The following is a 16,465-nucleotide window of genomic DNA, read 5'->3' on the forward strand; positions in this document are numbered from 1 at the left end:
AATTCCAGCTATTCTACTTAGTGCTGTAAGACTGTGGACAAGCCTCAGTTTCCCCATTTATACGGAGGGTCAAGCCTGAGACATTCTGAAGGTTAAGTGGGATAAAGTGCTTAAAAACAACGATCCTGGTGCCTAGCATGTTTAGAAGCTTTACAATGAAAAATGAATATATGGATAAATGATATAAAGGATTTAAAAAAATTTTGGTGTGCTTGTCTTTGCAATAACGTGATGGAGCATGTATTATTTTTTTTAATTTTTTAAAGTTTTTTTTAATGTTTATTTATTTTAGAGAGACAGAGAGAGAGCACGAGTGGGAGAGGGGCAGAGAGGAGGGAGACACAGAATCTGAAGCAGTCTCCAGGCTCTGAGCTGTCAGCACAGAGCCCGACGCGGGGCTCAAACTCACAGACCTCCAGATCATGACCTGAGCCTAAGTCAGACACATAACTGGCTGAGCCACCCAGGCGCCCCTGGAACATGTATTATTTTATCCTCACTTAAAGATGAGGAAGCTGGGGTTTGCCGAAGTTTAGTAACTAAAGATATCATTAAACGTTTTCATTTAAATTTATATTCCTGTAAAGTAGGTAGTTCTGTGTGGATACTTTAGCACTTATTTTTGTAATCATTCATTTATTTAGTTATTCATTCAGCAATGTCTTTTTTAATTGAATGTTTGCTTTTTTAAAATTTTTTCCCTGTGCTCAACAGTGGATTAATCAATGCATCAAATGAAATGTAACACAGATTTAAGTTGAGGAATTATTTCACATTTCAGTGCCCTTGAAGGTTGGGCTGGGGACAATATGGCATCTGATGGTTTCCTTGACACTGTCCTTTTTGTCCAGACTACAACAGAGAAGGTGAATTATTAGGGAAAAAACTGTGACTGAACTGAAGTCCTTGGATAAGTGTCCTTGGATACAAGTCCAAAGCAGAAGTTACTGCCAAATTAACCTGTTCCGACAAGAATGGCTAACTGACAATTTGAGCAGTAACTGGATGAAAGATTCAGATGGATGGCAAACTAGCTGGAATACCTTCCCTTCTCAAAGATTTGATTTAGAATCTGACCCAGGTATTTAGCGCTGACTCATCAAGTGAGCGCTAGAGAAAGTTCTTTTGAAATAAATATCAGTGTATTAGGAACGGCCTTGGAAGTTTGGAGATTATCTTCTGACAAAATTGATCAGGCATTTGCTGGATTCTAACCTAGATCCATGCTCGAAATAGACTCATCTCTTTGCCTTTTATTTATTTATTTAAAAAAAAAATTTTAACGTTTATTTATTTTTGAGACAGAGAGAGACAGAGCATGAACGGGGAAGGGGCAGAGAGCAAGGGAGACACAGAATTGGAAGTGGGCTCCAGGCTCTGAGCCATGAGCCCAGAGCCCGATGAGGGGCTCGAACTCACAGACCGAGAGATCATGACCTGAGCTGAAGTCGGACGCTTAACCGACTAAGCCACTGAGGCGCCCCTCTCTTTGCCTTTAAAACACCAGGAAGGGTGAGGACCTCCGGGAGTTGGGGTAAGTTGGGATAAGAATAACTTCCCCAGAACTGGAAAGCCCATCACTGAAGAAGCTGCATATGATTACCTCTGATTTAAAAAGTAGGCACGAGGGGCACCTGCATGGCTTGGTCGGTTAAGTGACCAACTCTCAGTTTCGGCTCAGGTTGTAATCTCACGGTTCCCAAGTTCAAGCCCTACGTCGGGCTCTGCGCTGACAGGGCAGGTCCTGCTTAGGATTCTTTCTTCCTCTCTCTCTGCCCCTCCCCTGCTCTCTCTCTCCCTCACTCTCTCAAAATAAATAAATAAACTTAAAAAAAAAGGGGGGGGCCTGAATTAAATGGGCCAGTCTCTGTAATCTGTAACAGCTGAGATGTGATAACAGAAGACAATCCTTTATCAACATGACACAATGAAATCAGAAGACTCTTTAGACCGTGACCCAGTAGTTACAGAGCCTATTATGCCATAAGGTTCATGGGGGGATTAATCCCGTGTCCCTGGCCTTCTGACACCATTTCAATACCCTCTGAATTACACGCCATGCGCCTGTCTTGTTGGGATATTACATTTGCTTTAGAAACCAAAATCTGGGGGCGCTTGGGTGGCGCAGTCGGTTAAGCGTCCGACTTCAGCCAGGTCACGATCTCACGGTCCGTGAGTTCGAGCCCCGCGTCAGGCTCTGGGCTGACGGCTCGGAGCCTGGAGCCTGTTTCCGATTCTGTGTCTCCCTCTCTCTCTGCCCCTCCCCCGTTCATGCTCTGTCTCTCTCTGTCGCAAAAATAAATAAACGTTGAAAAAAAAATTTAAAAAAAAAAAAAAAAGAAAAGAAACCAAAATCTGTTTACTACATAACTTATACTTGGCTTTTCACACCCAATAACTGCCTACGTCTTTGAGACAAAATTTCATATAAAACTTGTCTTAGGGATTCCTTCCTAAGCCTGAATTAAAAGTCCCATGACACCACTGTCAGCAGGCCTGGAGTCTCATCGAGATACCACACGCAGGAAGCGTTAGCCCACATTTAAGGAGGACGGCCATTCTGCCCGCCTTCTGTTTTGAGGGAGGCTCTGATTCGGGAAGACAGCTCAGCAGCGTCGGCTGGTTTTGCTCACGTCGGATGGTGAGGTTTGCCTCCAGCCCACGTACGTGCCACCTGGCACAAACTGAACTCGGCCTCGTGGCTACCATCCTGCTTGACCTGCCACTGGGACCTCTGCTTTACTTCTCCGTAACAAGGGGCCCTGACCCTATTCCAAGTTACACCACCAACTTTGGCTTGAATTTCTCTGGTGACCCCCTCATAGTCCTCCTGCTTTTCCTCACAGGCCCATATAACCTGTTTATTCTCTTGTATACAGAAATATCCCTGTCAAGGGGACATGAGGTCTAGTTTATCCCTGGAGCACATGAATTACACGAACAACTCAGAAATAAATTGGAAATTTTAGAGGGTATCTAGAGGGAATCCAGTGTTTTCCCATTGCGCTTAGAATGACCAGCTACTCACCTCTCTGTCTCAATGTCCTAATATTTTCTTCCTTGGTTGACATTCAGCAGACATACTAGCTTCTTTCTGGTTCTTCCTGGAATGGACCAAACTGATACCTGCCTCAGGGCCTTTACCCTTGCTGATACGCTTTGTGGGACGGTTTCTCACTTGAGGCACTACAATGCTGAATTCCTTTTTTTCATACCCATTTAAAAATCCATCCCCTCTTCAGAAAAATCTTCTTGAATATATAAACACCATTTGTAAATCCCATTGTAAATTTTTGTTTTCAGTATATATTTTATCACTATTTAAAATTATGTTGTTTAGTTATTTTACTTATTTTATGTGCTTAGATTATGTTGCGTGGCACTAGAAGGAAGTTCTGAAAGAACAGGAATTTGTCATGTTCACAACTATGTCCTCTTCTTCTGGATTCATGACAGGAAAGCAATAAAAATGTGCTGAATGATGAAATGAATATTATTTTTAGGCATAAAGTACCAAAACCAGAGTAGCTTTTCATGTATTAAATTATATCCATGTAAAGTGCAGAAGGTGAATCACATTCTTCACAACATGCCAGAGAATGGTCATTCAGATGTTTCCATAAGCAGTGGTCTCCAAAGTCTAGGAGTCATGCACCACTTTCAATTCTGAGTGTCCTAGTATATTTAAAAATTTAGCAATGGAGGAGAGCCTGGGTGGCTCAGTCGGGTAAGCATCTGACTCCTTTGATTTCAGCTCAGGTCATGAGCTCACGGTTTGTGAGATCAAGCCCCACGTCAGGCTCTGGGTTGACAGTGCAGAGTCTGCTTGGGATTCCCTCGCTCTCCCCTTCTCTCTCTGCCCCTCCCCTGCTTGCTCTCTCTCTTTCTCTCAAAAAATAAACAAACTACAAAAAAAATTCAGCAGCGGAGAATGGTGGCAATAAAATGTGTGATATATATGCTATATTAAGGAATTAAAAAATGACACACAAAAAATGTTTACAGTGACATCATTTGGAAATAATGTACAAACTTTAAGATTAGTTGTTAAAATGGGCTCAGGACCAAACAGCCTTCCTCGATTTCCTTGTTATGATGATAGTAAAACCCAATGTGCAAGGCATAATAGAAATGAATAATTTGGAGGAATTTGTCTATACTAAAAGAAGGGAATCAAGAGAGGTTCTCTCAATAATAGTAAAACCTTGCCATAAATCAGAGATGTCCAAAGACAGACTTGCATGAGGAAGAACGAATTTCCAGACTTCTGAGGCATTCGAACCAAATTCGACTGCTCTGTGTTACAGGTATAATGGTAGGAATAAAAGCAGGGATATGTGATTGACTAGGATGACTTTTAAATTTACTTCTTGGAGGGAGAGTGTATGAATCTAAAATTAGCTTACCTCTTGAACAAATGTCAAATTTACCACATAATTTTTAGCACGTTAACATTTGCTTAATGTCAAACTTTCTACATATATGACCCCTCGCTACTATTAGTGGGTTGATTTCAAATTTTGTGTTTGCTGTTTCTGAGGCTAGCACTTCTGGGACTTTATTATTTAATATTTTTAAAAGTAGCATCTTTCAAGTTTGCAGTTTATCTCCATGGGAACATTTCGCACATTGTCAATCGCTCTAGTTTGGTTTCTACTCTTAATGAAAACCAGAGCGTTTGGAATTTTTTTATTCATATTTCATTTTTTAGAGCAGCTTAAGGCTCACGTCAAATCTGAAGACAAGGTACAGACACTTCCTGGATGCTTCCTGCTCCCCATTATCAGCACCCCACATGAGAGGTCACGTTGTTCCAGTTGATGGACCTACATGGACACGTCCTAATCAGCCAAAGTCCATCATGTGTATCCAAGTTCGTTTTGATGTTGTACATCCTATGGGCTTGGGCGTAGGGAACATTATATATTACACATTATACAGGATCGTGTATACTGACATGTATTCATCAACTGTCATGCAGGGGGGCTTCCACGCTCTCAGAATCCTCTGTGCTTTGCCTGTTCATCTCTCCCTCCCCCTTAATTCCTGGTGACTCCTGATCTTTTACCATCTGCACAGTTTCGCCTTTTCCAGGATGTCATACAGTCAGAATCTGACTATCTGTAGTCTTTCAAATCAGCTTCTTTCCTTAGCAATGTGAATTTGTTTCCTCCATATCTTTTCATCAGTTTATAGCTCATTTCCTTTTGGGGCTGATTAGAACGCCACTGTCTGGATGCACCTGTTTATTCATCCATCCACCCACTGAAGGATCTCTTGATTGCTTCCAAGTTCCAAGTTTTGGCAAGCAGAGGAAGACAGAACCTTTGTCAAGGAACTACATCATAAAAAGGGACCAGAGCAAGTGGAGTAGTTCATTTGGAAAGTTGTTAAGATCAAAGTGGAAAGCAGAATTCTAAACATAAAAATGAGAGCACAGCACTTCAAAGTTTCATTGTTGTTGGTATTCAAAGGGAGAAATTCATGGCTGAATGTCCCAGGCAAATTATGTGCTTATCCCCTTTGAAATAAAATGTTTTTCATGGCAGAGAAGGGAATTAAATAATCTCATTTTCTCCCCAAAAGCAGAAATGACTGGCAGACCCCTGATTGTTTTTTAGTTTGCATTTTAAGGCATAAAGAACCAAAAGTCTCTCCTTTCAGAACTTTTCCCCACTGGACTTCTCTTTTCTTTATGAGACATTCACGTTTCCCCCTAGAGATTACACTTTCTTGGTGATATTTCGTGATCACCTCCAGTTTCTGGTTCCATATATCTATGTCTGGAGAGGAATCCATGCCATTGTGTCGAGAAGAATTTCTAGGTAGACTTGCACCCTGATTTTTTTGTTTGTTTGTTTGCACTGACTTGAACCACACTTTATTTTCATTCTAGCAGCTCTTGGGGAATAAACGAGTATTTTTCTACCACGACAAAGAGGAGCAGCCATTTAGGGGAGGAGATTCTGGGTAAAGAAGAAGATTTTCTTCTCCCCCAAAAGACTGCTTCCTTCAGAGGGCGGGGCGGGGGGAAGGGGAGGGTGGATTGCCTTGAGCTTTAAGCTGATTTCATCATGAGATCTGACCCCTTCCTCTCAATATTATGCCAACTACTGGAATAAGGATCTCCAGCTGCTCTGCAAGCATGATGGGGCCTCGGTGCAGGGGTTTGGGATCAGAATCCCCACCGTTACCTATTATCTCTGTCTTTGGGGCAAGTTATGAAATTGCTCTGTGTTGATACATTTTTCTTCTGTAGAATGGAATTAATAATAACACCTGCCTCTTAGGAAAGGAGTTAATACATATTTCTTGGTCCATAAACATTCAATAAAGGTTAGCAGTCATTATCATGTTGAAGAAGGTCCTTTTGTATTTCACTTGTCCGCGCAAGACCATCACTTTCCTAGGAGTGGCACCTGGCTCTGTGCAGCCTTCCTCAGTGGCTACAGTTCATTCATCTCTTTTCACCTCATTCCCGTGAGTGGCCCTTCAGCTCCAGCCAGCAGGTATCTCAATGACCTCCATTCATCAGGAAGCCCTGCTTTTCAGAATGCCTTTCTTCTTGATTCCCCTCTCCTTCCCCCAGCGTGTGCCTCTGCCCTTGGGACCCCCTTACGCAGAATTCAGTTCTCAAGAAAGAATTTCCTGATTCCAGAAAATTATTCAGGCTCTGTCAGCCTCTGAACTGCATCTATTTATGCAGAATGGGATACATGTATTAATATGTATTAATCCTCTTTTCTTCTAATTATGTTCTCAAAAGAAATTTTCATGTTATTGAAAGAAAATTCTTTCTATCATTACCTCCCATTCAACCGAAGAGCCTTTTCCCGACATTAAAAACACAGAGAGTGCAGATGGGTGACTAACGGAGTCCTCCTCTAAAAGAACTTAGCATCGCATATAGAGAATTATATCCGGTTTTTACATATTACGATGGATTTTAGAAACCTCAGTCTTCTCCTATAACATCCCTAAATGTCTTCTTCTGGTAACCATGCACATAAGTCACTGAACTTGAAGTTCACAAGATTATATGTTTGGTTTTGCAGGTAAGGAGAAAAGCCACAGAGAGTGCACCTGTCTTAACCCTATGGTGGCTTGTGCCCCGTCTTATCCCATAAGAAATACTTTGCTCTCCACCAAGTCAACTTTTTGCTGTCATCCATTAATTTCCACCTTAAAAATAAGGGGACACCAGGTCAGAAATTACCATGAATAAAACATGGTCCTGGTTAACTGTTTTTATTGTGACTGGTACTTCCATGGGGTGCTGGTAAATATTAATTTTATTACAGGAAAGTGCTATGATAAAAATCACCCTCTTGGTGCATCCTGAATGGCTTCCCAGGTCAAACCCAACTCCCCTGATGTCTCATCCCAGTTGTAAACAGAGGTGCACCCAATCTCCAGTGTAACCCTAAAACTGTGAAGCTTGTCCCTCAGGTATTTATAAGAGCACTGGAGGCTAAAGAGGCTAGATTATTCATATCTATCAGTCCAGCCCCAGAGAACGGGGAAAGCTATCACAACAAAAGGTGGTCAGCTCTACCTTATTAATTTCATGTACATAAAATCAGAGCTGTTACAGAAAATGTTACAAATTATTGACCTGCTCATCATGAAGTCAGACATTAAACATTGCTGATATAACTAATCATGTGTCAGCGCTTGGATTTGGTGGCTTTGAAACCCCTCAGTGGAACATGAGAGGGAAGTGTTTGGGTTTGAATAGATGACTTTAAAAACACACACTGGTGACTGCCTACAGCTAGCAAGTATGGGACAAGGTACTTGAGATACAAGGTGTGATGGCCTTCTAAGATGTAGTCTAGGAGACAGACAGTTAAAGGACATACTATCGAGGAGATAAGGGTTCTGATAATGATTAAGATGTGATCCTTAGAAAGCCTGGAAGACACACATTTAGCTCAGTTTCAGAAATCCAGTTCCAGATGGCTGCAGAAAGACTTTGCTCTGTTAACCGGAGGCAATTTCTTGCCACTTCTAGTACTGATCTTGTGCCTGAATTCATCATTTCTCAACGGCAACGAGAACCATGCCGGAAGATTGCTAGATGATGTTGAATTAGTTCTTCATGACAGAGGACGCAGGCCAGCCCCACCTCACACACTCCCGTTGCCATGGTTTCCAAACCCAATGCTCCCCCTATCAGAGCAGCAGGACCCTGTTCTATTCATCATCGTTTAGCCAGGCCAGCCACAGTTCCTGTCTCGGGTCTTGGATCCCTCTCGCTCCCGACAGCAGAGGAACGTAATGTAAGGGATTAGAAAACACCACCTGCTCAGAGTTTAATACAACGGAAACAATACGTCAATGCTGTTTGGAATGGGAATTCATTAGTTTAAGCTCAGCATGTCACGTAGTGTCGCTGGCTATGAAAAGTGTGAGTTCCTGGGTGCATGCGGTGAAACACCGTGTGACAGATACTTGCTTTCTCTTTGGCCATTTCCCTCTGAAGACTGTCAAGGATGCAGTGTGACTGATGAGGCCACTGGAGGCCCCTCCACATAGCTCAACACTCACTGCAAAGAGCACAAGAGTAACAGTGGTTGTTTTGAAAGTAACAGTTTATCAATAAAACGCATCAGATGGCCCTAAAAGGGGCCAAACAAATGGTTCAGTTCTGACCTACACCTGCCTGGTGTAAATGAGAGAAAACATAGTTTTTTAGCTCAGAACCCCAGAAACTTTCCATTCAGTTCTCCAAGTAAACGGGAGGAACACGAATCATTTAGAGTTGCCTTAATTTTTGCACAAAATCAATTCAAGGGGGACGTTAAACTGCAGAGACAGAGGAAGCACTCAGAGTAATCACTAGCACATCAAAGTCTTATCTGCTTCTTCCTGCTTCTTCCAAATTCCAGCGGGCCTTACTCCTCCTCACTTAAAATTCCTCACTTTTAGGCAGTTTTTAATCTCTCTTCCAGATTTCCACTTCAGTTGCTCAAGTGGTGGTTAATGCCATAAAGTTGTCTTAGCAGTCCAGTATTTTATTATAAGATATAATAGAAATTTGGCCTTACTCAAATTTTGAAGGCATATATAGGTTTATTGTTTTTAGGAACACGGGTCCAATGCCACCAAGACCTAAACTATAGAGTCCATCAATCGGTAATCTGCTTATTGTCTTTTGATTATTAGGACCCAGGATGTAGCAATAAAGCTGGAATAAGGTTTCTGAGTTTGGAAAAACTGGGTTGGGATCTATTCTCCCCCAGTTGATAGAGGAAGGATCACCAATGGTGATGATGAACTGATGACAAAATCCTAAGAGTTACAATCTATTTGAACATCTACTCTGAGTCAGACGCAATATCAACTACTTTGTATGCTTCACGGTGTAACCCTCACAGTGATTTTACGAATCAGAGGTCTGTGGTAGGCAGAACGTTAGGATGGCCCCCATGATCCCCAGCCCCTGCTGGCCGTGCTCTGAATAATCCCCTCCCCGGGTGTGAGCCAGGCTTGTGGATATGACAGAACACTGCTCCCGGGATTACATGACTTTATACAGCACGTGGGATTCTGTGGAAATATAGAATATTCCCAATCAGTTGGCTCTGAGTTTATCGGAAAGGATCTGAGATCATGCTGGGTGGGCCTGGTCCAAGTAGGTGAGCCATTAAGAGTAAAAGACATTCGAAGCATGGGAGACTCTATGTGGCCCGGAAAGAGCAAGTGCCCTGTTGTAGGGGACTGTGGTGTCATCCAGGAACTCATGCAGGTGCCTGTTGTCAGCAGGGGGGGCGGAGGGCAGGGATCTGGTGGAGAACAGCAGAGGACTAAGTTCCAGATGACAGCAGTGATCCTGGAGGAGGCCTGCCAACCTCGGCTGAAACGGAAGCCCTAGGTCCTAGTAGACGCCCTGATTTTCACCAGTGGGTCCCCGACTAGATGCCCCAGCCCCAGCCCCTTCTGAACACAGAGACTGTGTGATGATTAGTCAGTGCAATTTTAAAGGGCTCTTGCACTCTTAAAAACTGAGAATAAACTGAGGGTTGATGGGGGGTGGGAGGGAGGGGAAAGTGGGTGATGGGCATTGAGGAGGGCACCTTTTGGGATGAGCACTGGGCGTTGTATGGAAACTAATTTGACAATAAATTTCACGTTAAAAAAAACGCGGGGGGGCTCTTGCTGGGAAAAGTCACTACAGAGCAACAGAAAACTAACGAAAACTTGGCACCTTATGTTTCCTCCCGTCTTTTAAGTAAGGACACCGCCACCTTGAGCTATTCAACAGGCACCCATTTCATAGGTGCTCACTGGACCGACTCTGCTTCCCCTGAACCTGCAGGCCGCGGCCGGGGATGCAAGTCCAACAGAAGCACAAGTCCATGGGCTGGGCTCAGGGACAGACACCCACGACTGGCAACAAGACAGACACAGAGGCCCGGAGCTGGGTCCACACTGGACAGCCATGGGGTGGTGAGCCCAAAGCCTGACAGCGCTACAGACACCTGCGGCCTTGTGGGGGGCCGGGGGTGAGGGGTGGGAATTTGCAGATTCCTGACTGTGCACCTGCCACCGTGGGGGGAGCAGCACCTGCGGATTTGCAGGGAGGAGCGGGGACGGGGGCACATGCAGATTTGTGACTGTACTTGCGGATTTGAGAGTGTGCACCTGCGGCCTCGTGGGGGAGCACCTGGGGCCCTTCACCCGTGCTCTTGGGGACTTGAGGACGTGCACCCATGGCCTTGTGGGGGCGCGCTGTGGCCAAACAAATCAGCCTCCACTGTAATAGTGGGGGTTGTAAGCAAAAGAAAGAATCGCCCCAGAGTTTAAAGCATCTTTTATTCTACTCAAGAGAATAGAGAATTGTGGCTCAGAATGAATCAAAACAAGAATAAGAGAAATGAGGTGAGCTTTAGAAAAAGAGTTAATGGTTTGGGAATTTGAGAAGAATGGTAAGTACTGGAGTGGCACTTGTGGGGAATGCGAGACATTCACAGGTAAATACACAAAACTACCTTACATACATTGACCAGTCTTGTTTTATGTACGGTGAAAACGCTTAAGTCTCTCGCAGCAACTCTCAAGGATGCAGTATTACTAACTCCTGTCACCAGGCTGCCCATCCGATCCCCAGAATTCATTCGACCTCTCCAAGTGTGTGCCCTGTGGCCAGGATCTCCCGCTTTCCCTCAGCAGGTTAGCACACACATGCAGCTTTCTCCCAAAATGTTTAGTAGGGAAAGGAGCAGAAAAGATGGGGAGGAAGCAATGAGATGGGTTAGTTGGATGCTGAGTGACTAGGAAAAAAATGGAGGTCCTGAGGAACTGGGTTTGGACCAATTCAAATGGAAAGGTTTCTAAATGTTTATGTACTTATTTTGAGAGAGAGAGAGAGAGAGAGAGAGAGAGAGAGAGAGAGAGAAAGCAAGCAAGCATGGGGGAGGGGCTGAGAGAGAGCAGAGAGAGAGAATCCCAAGCAGGCCCCACACTGTCAGCAGAGAGCCACGTCCCGGCTCAAACCCTGGAACCATGAAGTCATGACCTGAGCCGAAATCAAGAGTCGGACACTTAACTGACCAATCCACCCTCAAATGGAAATTTACTAAAGGAGGAATAAACAGGGAGTTAAGGTACTGATCCACTCATGTTTGGTGTTCCTTCCACTAAAAAAGAGTACTCCCACCACGAACGTGTTCCTTTTGGGGACTGCGTGGGAAAGTTCATCACTCCTCCTTATTCTTTTACAAACTCAGCAAGTAAGCAACTGGGGAGGGGGCCTCAAATCCATGTTTCTGTCTCACTGCCCCCCCCCCCCATCATAACAGGATTTATGTAAAACTATTAAAATTTACTCACAAGACCAGTCAGCATAGCATGTATTTCCCACAGAGACAGAAGAGGAAAACTTCTGAAGTTCCATAGCAATAAATAGCTCTTGGAGTTGTGGCTAAAACCGCCCCTGGATGACCTCACCGGGCCCTCAGTACAGAAATGTAGGGAAGATGTAGATGATGTATCGGTATGGGCTCAACGTGCCACATTATATGACTCACTCAGGGCAACATTACCTCACCACCTTACAGTTAACAAGAATCCTTGTGTCCTTGGCAGGCTGATAGCCTCTTACACAGTGACTTAGAGTGACCTATAGAAAATAGAGCCTCGAACTGCTCTTAGAGACTCATAGATTGTTTCCTGCAGAGGAAGAATATAGAGAGCATAAGGAAGAAAAATAAAATAATTAGAATAAGGGACGCCTGGGTGGCTCAGTCGGTTAAGCGCCTGACTTCGGCTCAGGTCATGATCTCACGGTTCGTGGGTTCAAGCCCCACATTGCGCTCTGTGCCGACAGCTCGGAGCCTAGAGCCTGCCTCGGATTCTGTGTCTCCCTCTCTCTCTGCCCCTCCCCTGGTCATGTTCTGTCTCTCTCTCTCAAAAATAAATAAATATTTAAAAAAATAAGAACCTTTAAAAAATAATTAGAATAAAATAAAAACCCATTGAGAAAGGACTAGTATGGAGTCTGGACAATTATGTAATTGGCTGTCATCAAGTTGATCACCAAGCCCTGTCCTCAAACATAAGCTGGCATTGGTTTAGAGCAGGTGAAAACATGACTTTGACATGCTATTTGAGATTACTCCTCATCCCATATTTGGGATCTCACCAACGCCATGCTACTTCTGAAGATAATGGGAGCTATGCCAAACTCGTAATGAACTAACCAACCAACCAACCAACCAACAGAACTTTGGCACTGTAGTCCTAGCTGAAATAACTTCGATTTTTAAAGGAAAACTACAAAATTATTTGGTGAAAATAATTTTGCAGGTTATCATCCAAAACTATGACCGAAAGAAAGCTCAGAAAATGAAGAGGACGATAGTGTGAATATAATAGTTGCAAGAATTAATTTCCATAGCAAAGTCATTCCAGAAGCAAAGAGGGTTTCATGTGCTACAGCACTGTGATAATGACATAGCATACCTAGACTACAGTATTCAGCTGTTAGAACACTTTTAAGAAGACAGTCTGTCAATTCAGCAATTTCAATCAGAAAGAGGAATAAACTCTACATTTGTGTGAAATCATTGAAAACAGAAAAATTTAGGCATTACTGTGGGGACAGAAATATGATCATATTCTTTAATAGAGAAAAATATAAGCGTATAAAGGTTTAAGAGAAAGAAACAAAATAAATACAGATGAGTTATTGACACTAGTGTTTAGAAGAAATGATGTAATAAAATAACTTTCTACCCAAACTGCCCAGACATGAGAATAGTTGACAAAGATGGTAATGAGCAAATCATCCCCAAGGTTGTACGGGCATAAACTTACCCATCACTTCCCAGGGATGCTATGCCAGAATCCAAGCATCAAATGGGAGACTGTATTCAAGCAGGTGGCAATTGGGTGGTTTGAGGACTAAATGCAGTCCTGCGATTTCTTTGTTTGGCTGTAAGATATTATTCAAAAAGAAACAAATTTGTTTCCATACAAAATTTAGAGGATTTGGCATGGAAATCTTAATTTCTTGCATATCTTAGAATGTCTCTTGGCACTTGTGCATCAGGAAATTTAGCAAAATTAGACTCTGTTATTTGTGGCAACAATAAATAAGAGGCAGGAGTTACTGGCCCCTTTAGACAAATTTTCTTGTCTCCATTTAACCACAGGCAGAAGTGGTTAATTCCCTACATTCCCAACACTAACTACTAATTGCCATTTCTCATCTTATCTGAGCTGCTGTTCTACTTTCTTCCCCTTAATTACCTTCAGGGCTCTACAGGCATTCTGCTTTTCTTTCTTTGGACTAGATAAAGTAAGATGCCTTCTAACCTGGAATTTTTTGAGTTCTTTATTCTGACTTGATAATAGAAACTTCCAGGTCCTTACCAGTTCATTTAAGCCAGTGCACATCAAGGAAAATGATATCATATTACTAATGAAAAGTTAACTGAGTAAACAGTTCACCCAAGACCACATAGCTAGTGACAGCTCTCAAAATAGGGCCCTAATTATATTAGGAATTATAAACTGTTAATCAGACACCCAGAAAACCTAGATAGATTTTGGTAAATCACATTTTTCTTTAATCCAGTTCCAAATAGCCTACCTACTTTTTAAAAATTTTTTAATTACAGATATATTCATATTTATATTTATATTTATATTTATATTTATATTTATATTTATATTTATATTTAAATAAAACAGCCCATTATCATGTAGGTACAACCTTTGAAAGGTATAAGACTGTCTAAAGCAGAAATTTTCCAATACCATTTATGATTGTGTCATTCAAGTAAAGAGTATTAATATAAATGTATTAAAAATATAAGCAACAAAAACCATATTGGAACACATATTATCTAATTCTATTATTTAGAAGGGAAAAATATAAATCCATGCACAATGTCTACTGAGTTCACACTTCTTATCTGACACTGCACTGAGGCTTCTCAGATGTAGTATCTATTTTAATCATCACTTATTATTAATTAGATAACTTTGTTATCCCTGTTTTGCAATCAGAGACCTACAAATGTTACGATCACAAGTTAGAGCCAAGCAGTCTAATTCTAAAACCTATGGGCTACAACTGTCTATGGTTTTATCATTGGACAAACCTCCTTCTCTCTCACATGGCTTTAATAGGATCTATCGTGTGGAAGTGGTGGTGGGCCCATAGGACCATGACTGGGCACACCATTGTTTACGATCTGTATGCACGTGAAGGGAAGGGGGGAGTCGCAGGTTGGTATATTCAGAGCCTAGAAAGCGGTGGTACCAATCATGGATGTCCATGTCTTTGAAGTAAGCTAGGACCTGGTTACACATTGGTCCCATCCTGTGGTGGCATTTCAGAATTATTTAGCTATTATATGATCATTTGATATTCTGATGTTAGAACTCACCTAGTGTGGTCATTCGAAATTCCCACGAAATCTGTCAGAAACATTTTTCCATTGCCTCGTATGTGTTCAGAAAGGATCGGGAGAGGACAGTTGTTTCTAGCCATGATGGACTACAGAGAGAGACACAGTCCCTGCCTTGCCCTAGTGGTTCACAGGTTAATTAGGGCAATCCACCCCACAGTGAGAAAGCTAAGAAAATGAAATCGTCAGTGCAAATTCAGAAGAAGAAAATTTTTTATTGTAACATAAACCACCTAGTTCTGAACTTAATTGCTAGTTTACTTGACCTAAAATAGAAGAGTTATGGATGGATAAACTATAGCAATAAAAAAAGAAAACTAATTACAGAAAAAGATACTGCTCGTGGTGAGTGTTTTCAAAAGCCATTACTTTTAACACATATAAAAGCTGTGAATAAGCTTACGTGGAAAATTAAAGGCTTGAACAAGGGGAGGGTGTGTGTGTGTGTGTGTGTGTGTGTGAACACACTTGTGTGTGGGAGTGTGTGTGCTGTTGTATCTTGGTGGTGTCAAACAGCTAAAAACAAAACTTATTCAAATAACACAATGATACTGTCCCCAGTAGGCAAAGGCATTTAAAAGGCAAAGGCATTTAAAAGACAAAGTGAAAAGGCATTCAAATACGTCTTAACAGAAATACTGAAAATAAATTCATGTAATTGTATTCAAAGTGACAATACCTTTGTGCCTTTCAGGACTGGAAAAGTAATTAAAGGGAAGTTATTCTCAGAGCTAGAAAGGCTTTAAAGTGTCATCATCAGGGCCGTGTTGACGTTGCTCAATGAATCCTTGACCACTGCTTCCATTCTGGACACTGCTGGACAGAGACATTTTCTCCATTAACATTGCTCCCAATTCTTCTGGGTGTTGATTCAATTCACAGCTCTGCTCTGTCCAAGTCAGAAACCGACACTCAGGAAATAGGTTCAGTCCTTATGGATCATAGATGATGTTATCTACATGGGAGAACCTGGTTTAGGAAAAAGAAAGAGAAAAAAGGATTGAGTTCATTCTGCCATAGTTTTATTCATCTGATGGCTTTCACTTTGTTTCCTTCATTTGATCTGAATACATACAAACTAAGAGGAAAGCTCTGGATTTTCCCACATATCCTCACAGAGTTTTGTTAGCCCAAAACCTCCCAAAGTCAATGACTAATCCAACATGAACTTTCTCTACTGAAATTTATGACCACATAAAAGTCTTACTGGCATAGAGTGGTGTTTTACACACAGACTCTGGGGCCAGAGTTTGAATTACGGTTTTTCCAGCAGTTGACCTTTCCGATATTTGACCTTTCAGTGCTGTACTTTCCCCATCTAAATACGGGAAAAGTAAGAGACCTCCCTTTGTTACGGGCTAATATGCACAAAGTCTTAATGGAGGAAACACAAAAGAGAAGTGTGCTGTATTAAACTAAGCTTAGGCATTCAGCTCGACTGTAGGAGAAGGAGGCTGGCTGGCAGGCGATGGGATGCCCTTCTGACTGCCTCCCAGAAGCCTCCTGTCAGGTCAGCAGCAGGCAGGATGCCAGTCGGCTTAATA

The 16,465-nt window shown here is 42.3% G+C and overlaps 1 long non-coding RNA gene across 1 annotated transcript in view; it reads right to left on the reverse strand.

Moving 5' to 3' along the window:
- Positions 1-15,880, reverse strand: part of LOC125147970 (uncharacterized) — a 65,481-nt gene extending 49,601 nt beyond the window's left edge. Inside the window, exons 1-2 of the long non-coding RNA XR_007145363.1 lie at positions 15,601-15,880; positions 13,321-13,438 (exon numbers count right to left, since the gene is read on the reverse strand). This is a non-coding gene — a long non-coding RNA (uncharacterized LOC125147970). The remainder of the gene's footprint in view (positions 1-13,320; positions 13,439-15,600) is intronic.
- Between the last annotated feature and the right edge of the window lie 585 nt (positions 15,881-16,465).

This window comes from Prionailurus viverrinus, chromosome D2 (assembly GCF_022837055.1).
Source record: "Prionailurus viverrinus isolate Anna chromosome D2, UM_Priviv_1.0, whole genome shotgun sequence".
NCBI classification, from domain to species: Eukaryota; Metazoa; Chordata; class Mammalia; order Carnivora; family Felidae; genus Prionailurus; species Prionailurus viverrinus.